The sequence below is a fragment of the Astatotilapia calliptera genome, chromosome 18 (assembly GCF_964374335.1).
Source record: "Astatotilapia calliptera chromosome 18, fAstCal68.1, whole genome shotgun sequence".
Lineage (NCBI taxonomy): Eukaryota > Metazoa > Chordata > Actinopteri > Cichliformes > Cichlidae > Astatotilapia > Astatotilapia calliptera.
Window position 1 is genome coordinate 4,720,095 of NC_137439.1, and position 6,457 is coordinate 4,726,551.

The window sequence follows — 6,457 nt, forward strand, 5'->3', positions numbered from 1 at the left end:
ATACATACATACATTTATATTGGTACTGCACAAACGCGTTTGTCACGAAAGCCAACGGTTTACATTCAGCTGTGCGCAGAACCTCTCCCCGGTATGAATAGGACTAGTTGTGTATCCTTTACAAGCTCTAATAACTTGTCCGCAGGCAAACCCCTGGACGCTTTCCACTATGGTCAGGGCATGGCGTATCACAGTTCTCAGATATTGTTTTACGTGACCGTCGTCGATAACTGCTTCAACGTTCGTCTGGTTGAGTTCTCCGTTCGCGGCGTCCGCTGCATTCGCACGACACAGGTCTGGTACACGCTGGTAGCCACCTCCGTTGGCTACCAGGGTAAGCATCGATAGCGTGCTATTTGGCGTGTAAGGCGACATGAGCTCGAACACGTCGAACGCCTCGTCGTCCTTTATAGCGCGTAGCAACTCTTCGACGCAGTCTCCTCCGGTTTCGGTGTTCACCCGCCTAGTGGCCAGCAATCCTCCCCATATGCCCTTATTGACGTGCAGATCATACCCGGGGTCCAAGGGCGCTTCTAACTGAGCGGCCCTGTCGCGTTGGTTTGGTAGCTGAACGGTGAATCGGTCGCCTTGTTGCAATTGCTCGTGGCCCGTGTTGATCAGTTCGACTTCGTACATGTGAGGAGCGTTGAGAAACGGCCTACTGGCCATGGAACTGTTGGCGGAGCACACGGCCACATCCTTTAGAGTTTGAATGTATTCCGCGTTCAGTCCGTGTAGCGTAGGCACATATAGGTCTCCGTCGCGAACAAAGTGGAATAACCCCCCGGGCAAGTCGTTGTTTGCTGAATTGTATTTGTAACTGCCGAAAGGAACATCCTTGGAGGGGTTTTTCCTCTCAGTGAGACCGTGCGTGTAGATCCGTATAGGTCGATGTACTCGCGTGGACGACATGGCTTGCTAGCGCTTATTCGTGTACACTTCAATCTTTGAATAGCAACCTCTTAGCCAGAGTGCGATCGCAGCTGTGCGGCCGCTGTGTAAGGTTAGGCCGAGTCAATACGATTGCCACCGCAGTAAGTATTTCTAGTGCAGTCGTACTGTTGCGACACTTTGACGATCTGAGCAATTTGACCGCGAGCGTGTTCATGTCACAATCAGACAGAGGTCCAAACGACCGAGAGAACCAAGGGCACCAACGAGCAACTATGTACGTCTCCAAGTCATCTTGTGCCAACCGCTTAGGTGGTGTGTTGTTAGCCGCGAAGAGCCGGTCGGTGTGAACCGTGTTATCGGCGCCAGTGTTTCCCCGCGAGCCGGTCGAACATGTCAGGAGTATCATTTCTTCCAACGTCAGTCTGTGCCAACAATCTCCATCCATCTCGGCCTTGTAAAAAAAAAACAAACAAACCAAAAAACCCCCACACAAGCACCCTTTCAGCACGAGTAGTTCATCTCCACTCTCTTACGATACATCACCAGGTTGTCGTTATAAAAATCAACACGTCCCACCTTGTTAGCAAAGTTACAGTTTGTCATCCGTAGGTTTTCTCGGTTCACCACCCTGGTCAACACCACATACACCGAGGGTTTAATAGGCGAACTCGCAAAGTACTTAGGGGGGTGGTACAGCACCTGACCGTGAACTGTACAGCCTTGACAGTCGTATGTGTTCATGGCCAACAAACACGCCAGCGGGTGGGTGGCCACCACCCAGTTGTGACAGCGCCACTCGGAGGGACTCACTCTGTAGACCGTGCCGCTCTGTGTTCCCCTCACGTGAAACACGTTGAATCCCTCACTCGTTTTTAATTTAATGTCGACTATCACGCCCTCGGTGTCGCTGGCTTTTGCCTCGTTCGCCTGTCGCAGAGACTCTTTGGAAGGCAGAAGAGAGCTGGGCCTTCGGCCACTTGCTATTTGTATCCCGTTCGAATCCATGTGCCATATCAGCCTCACTCTACAGCCGATCCAGAGTCGATCCACGGTGAGATAATCCCTCTCCGTGGGCCGAACACCCGGGCGGTACGGCGGTAGCGAGAACAGTTTCGGCAGTGCCTGAGCGGCCTGTTTCAGAACGTCGTACCAGGCTCTTGGGCCTTCGCGCGAGGCGCCGCAACGTGTAACCTTGAGAAACCTGTCTCCGGTACGTACGTCTTTCGTGTAATGCTTGATGTACGCCGCCGTGTACTCCCTCTGCTGTTTATCCTGATGAAATACACGCAGCCTGTCCGGGTGGTACGTGGGGTCCATCGTGTCTCGTTCGCTGACAGTCGCTTGGCTAGCGAATATCCGTTTGGATTGCTCTGTCACAGTGTTGAATTGAAGATATGTCACAGCCTCGGCGTACTCGGGGTCTTGGAACTGCCTCCTGTTGACAAACAGCGGCGTGCGGTGCGCTAACAACGTCTCGAATCGGCCGTCTTCCCATATCCGTGCAGAAGAACCCACCGGCTGTAGCTGCGAAACGCTACCCGAGAAAATAACCAACGGTCCCTTTCCCGGTCCGTAAAACAACTCCATGCAACGTAACGTACGTTCCAACAGGTCCGCGGTCATCAGGCCGTATTCGTCCACCACGATAACATTGACACCGAGAAACGGAGGGGCGTCTTGCATGGGAGCCTGCTCAGAAGGCTTGGTCGACACCCTTAGTTTTTGAAACAAAGCACTGCAGGTCGCACACGATTCGGGGCTCGCTGTGACGCACGAGTGTCGTTCGTTCAGGTGTTTGTCTTCCATTAGCTTAGAGCGGTACACTTTCGTAAACTTTGCTAGTGCGACGCAGTGCAGTTCCCGGTACGTCTCGGTGAACCGCTCCAGCGACAGGTTGTTATCCAGTAGTCCTTTTCGAAATCCCATGAGCTTGTGTAACGTATACACGTCCTTGATAGAACACATTTCCCCTAGGGTTCCCGCGGCCTTGTTCGTCAGGGCGCTAACGGCCACGCTCACGTTCATCTTGTTCAGCTGCGCGATCAGCAGCGAAATTGCATACGATTTGCCACACCCGGCGTCACCGCTGAGCAACGCCACTGTCAGCGCGCGTCCTCGACACATGTGCAAGCGTGTCATAGCCCTGACCCATTGTTCTTGGCAATATCTAGAAAGCGCTAACATGGCCGCGCGTCTGTTATTATCCACATCACTTTGCTCCGATTCCACGCGTTGTCTTTTCCGAGACGGCTCGCCTGCAGCGTTGCCCGCGGGTCGATTGTCGGCCATGCTATTTGTTGCGATTACGGCCACGGCGAATCGAACACCACCCGTTTGTGTACTCTGGCCGCACTTTCCTGTTGAGACTTATATGCGAGAGCTTGTTGGCTGGTAAATGCAGGGACCCGCCCTGCTTTGCCTTGGTCGTTCACCCGGCTCTTGCGTCTGAGAAAATCCGACAGCGAGTCACCTACTCTGAAGGGGTCGTCTGCGTGTTTTACACCATCCGCAGCGGGGTTGTTCACGTGAGAAGGGGCCTCTATGCCTTCGATGACCGATCGCAAGGCCCTACTACGGACGACCTGCGAGGATGACGACTGCGCGTCGAGATCGCGGCCCAATCCTGCAGTCAGAGACATGTACAACACACCTTGCTCCTTTCGAACCTTGTAAGCCCTGTCTCGCACGCGCTCGAATCGCTCAAAGGCCTTAGACACGGTGTCGCGGAACAAGACGACGTACGCCGTGTACATGGACTTGCCTGTGCACAGAGCCGCGGTTGTCACGCCGCCTTTACCTGTGCTGCTCAACACAGTCTGAAGCCCGGCTAACACTTCGACGAGCGGGGCGTGTGCCCCGTACTCAAACAGCAGCCAGGCGAATTCGTCCGCGTCTATCCTGTCCGCGGAGATGTAGTCGTTTCCGTGGGTGCGGGTTCCGGAGCGAAAACCAAAGTGTTTCGCGTACCACTGCGGGTCCGTGTGCGAGAGCATAATGTTTATATTTTCCAGCAGCACGGTGAACCCGGTGGCCAGTCTACTACCCATTCTTATCTCGTACAGTTTGTGCAAGACCCCCGCCGGAGTAACGGGCTCTCCCGGTTTGAACATGTGGTCTTCGGGAAGAGTCACCGCTAGATAATGGCTGCCTACCCAGTCCAAGCGAAGCAGGGCTTCGAGGTCCGCTTTGTTTTCGGCGTCTTCGGTAGCCGACGATGATGCCGTTTGAACTGTCGACAGTTGGACCCTAAGGGCCTCCCGTTCTTCGCACGCCTCGTCTAAAGCTTGCCTGGTTGCCGCTAGTTCCTTCTTACACAATTCAAGGTCGGCTGCCAGTCGGTGGGATTGGCGCGGCACATTGGGTCTGTTTGACGTTGACTCGGACTCGCGCGCATCTCGCTCCCGGCGTTGCGTACGCTCCAACTCCAAGGTGTTTTGAAGCTCTAGCAGTTCACGTTTCAGGCTGTTGATTACCCGCGTGTGACACCGATCGCTCTTCTCGCTCGAGTCTTCCCGCTGTCCTGGCGGCCCGCATAAAGCTCGACTTCGCCTTACGGACATTCTCGGTTTCGATGTTGGTAATGGTGACGAAAGGCCTCGAAACCGACATGCGCTGCGTAAAGCCGCACAATCACAATAATAATAATAATAATAATAATAAAAATAAATCACACCCAGAGGCCTTTAGGTTTGGACATTGAGTATATCTAAAATGTATGAATCGCAGGTTGAACATTTTCGCTGGCGTAGAGTTCTATGAACAAATAGCACCAACTCCGCGAAAGTCGAGAAAGCCGTAAAGTTCATTGAAGTCTTTCATGTCAGACAGAAAAGTTGTCATGGAATCTGAAAATGTCACACACACACACACACACACACACACACACACACACACACACACACACTGGAACTCAGGCATAGTTCAACATTTGTCACTGTTGTAAAGTTGTAAAAAAAAAAAAACAAAAAGCACCAACATCGCCAAAGTGGAGAAAGCCATAACGTTTATTGGGGTCTTTCATGTCAGACAGACAAGTACTCGTGAAATGTGAAAATGTCACAGACACTGGAACTCAGGCATAGCAGTTGACAACATCAAGCAATATGTTCGAATTTTATCTAACACCGCGCAAAGACAAAAGGAAAGGACATTAAGATTCATCGCATTATTACTACTATTCAGCGGCACAAAAAGTCACGGTGACACATCAAATCGTTCAAAGAAGTTCTTAGTCTTGTCTTCTCGTAAAACGGCAAGTTGTTGTTCTTTTACATCAGCAGTTCCCTCTGCGTGTATCTGACAGGAATGACGATGGAGGTACAGTTGGTACACGTGTGGTCTTCCGTGTCATTTTGGGTTACCGCTCCGTATTTCTCGTCCGGGGTAACAAATGATAGACTCGCAACTCTGGTCCGTGTGACAGGAGAGTAAAGCCACCAAGGCATTCATGTGATGATAATGTGTTAACTTCAAGTCCATTGGCCTCTTGACAACGGTTCCTTTTACTCCCATCGTCTCTCCATTTTTAGTTTTTACACTCGACACACGAGCGTGCCGTTCGAGTGAGTCCCTTTCGTGCGCCGTAAAAGTCCTGTCTTTCAAATGCACCCCGTCGTACCAATCCATGTCAAGTCCGTATATGCACGGAGTCTGTAGAGAGGGCTCTTTTGCAACTATGTGCGCGTTGTAATGTACGAAACCCCTCCCTGGGACTCGAGAATCACAAACGTAGCTGTCGCTTGTATCATTTTTGCCTAACTCTCATCACCACTGATAATCATCATGACAATCAATGTGTGACACAGACTCCCCGGCACTGTTAATTTTTAGACTTCTGCCATTATTCTGGGTAAGACACGCGCTTTGCACCGAGATACGCTCGGTGCACGTGTGTATCTAATACGCGGTGTTTTCCCCATGTTATGTCCACCATCTAAGGTGCTCTGTCCTGGGTTGCTGCATGTATCCTCTCTTGAAGAAACATTGTTTCCACGTGCTCTATCGCTCGCCACTGTGTGATGCATGTCTGCTGCATGTCTGCTGCATGTCTGCTGGTAGTTAAAAGACAAAGTGTAAGAGACACCTTGTCCTGTACGACCGCTCCACATGATATTATACGTTTCTTGCCTCAGCGTCACCAGGATAAACCCTGACCATTCTGCCCAGCTGTTGTGCATGTCCACTGAGGGGGGGTTAGAGGCAAGCGGATATTATCGTGCTGGGAAAGGTGAGCTACTGTAGGCGCACACGCTGAACATCTCGTGGGTTGGTCCGATGTGCAAAACAAAAAAAAAACATATTGGTAGAATGATTATATTATGGGCCGTTCATATGTGATAACGTTCCTTTTCACCGCTTGTTTGCAGCATAAACAGAAACGAGAGTCGCAAGTTGGAGTGCCTACACGCACAGCCAATCCGTAAACCACCCCCACCTACCCCTACCCCTACAACTACCCGATGGTTAAACAGAATACATAAAACCGAACCCCTGCTTCTATGTTCACCGGCATTCGAACAAGTCACACCGTCACCCAAGACGTAGGAACTTTGCAGAGGATAGC